Raw genomic sequence first — 1,028 nt, 5'->3', positions numbered from 1 at the left:
AGAGAGAGAGAGAGAGAGAGAGAGAGAGAGAGAGAGAGAGAGAGAGAGAGAGAGAGTTAGTTTACATTGGACAGAATAATTAAAACCTTTTGCTCTACCTGAGTAACAGGCATGGATCTCAGCACAGACCTTCAGGTAGGCAAAATGCCCAGACATAAAAGTCTCAGGTGGGTGGAGAAACTCCAGGCAGGAAAGTTGACGTGAAGCACCAGTGGGCTGTCAGGATGTAGGAAGCCTAGGATAAGATCAGCATGCCAACCCTAGCTGGTATCTATCACTGAGACTACAGGGGAACTGACTTTTAGATGGACTCTTGCATCCGGGAAGTTCCCCTTTCCAGCCCCATAAAACGCCCAAACCCCAACCCCAACCCGCCCTATGTGTCCAGTCTCCAGTCTCTAGGAGGGACTGGTGTCCTTCATTGTCCTTATTAGATGACAATCTGCTTGGGGTTGGTTTATGTTTTATTTTCAATGTCACCTTCATTAATATAGATCTAATGCTCATTTTTTTTAAAAAAGGGAGTGGGGGTGGCTCAACAGGTAAAGGTGCCTGCTGCCAAGTCTCATAACCTGAAGTTTGATCCCCAAGATCCGCAAGGTGGAAGCAGAGAACCAGCTCTCATTGGGTGTCTTCTGTCTCCTACAGGCGAGCCCTTGCATGTGCCCCGCCCACACAGACACTCATAAAATAAATAGAATCTTATAAAAATTAGTCTAAAACAAAACCCTGAGCGAGGAGCAGAGGGTACCACCCGATATACTGATTACAGGTGTGCTAAAAACAATCCCTGCTGTCAACAGTTATTTGAAAACCAACAATAACAAAAAGATCATTATTTACAACCTTTAACAAGCCTATCAACAGGCTGGGCAGAGCCGGGGAAACAAACGAGCGCACGAGCGGCCGCCGCCAGGGGGCGCTCCCTCACTCCGCCTGTCGGAGGTCGGGGTGGGGGGGCGACTCCCTCCCGGCCGCCCCACCCCCGCCGGCCACCAGGGGGCGCCGCTCGCAGCCCGGGAGCACGG

Source organism: Arvicola amphibius, chromosome 4, assembly GCF_903992535.2.
Source record: "Arvicola amphibius chromosome 4, mArvAmp1.2, whole genome shotgun sequence".
Taxonomy (NCBI): domain Eukaryota; kingdom Metazoa; phylum Chordata; class Mammalia; order Rodentia; family Cricetidae; genus Arvicola; species Arvicola amphibius.
Note: the sequence above shows the minus strand (reverse complement) of the source record.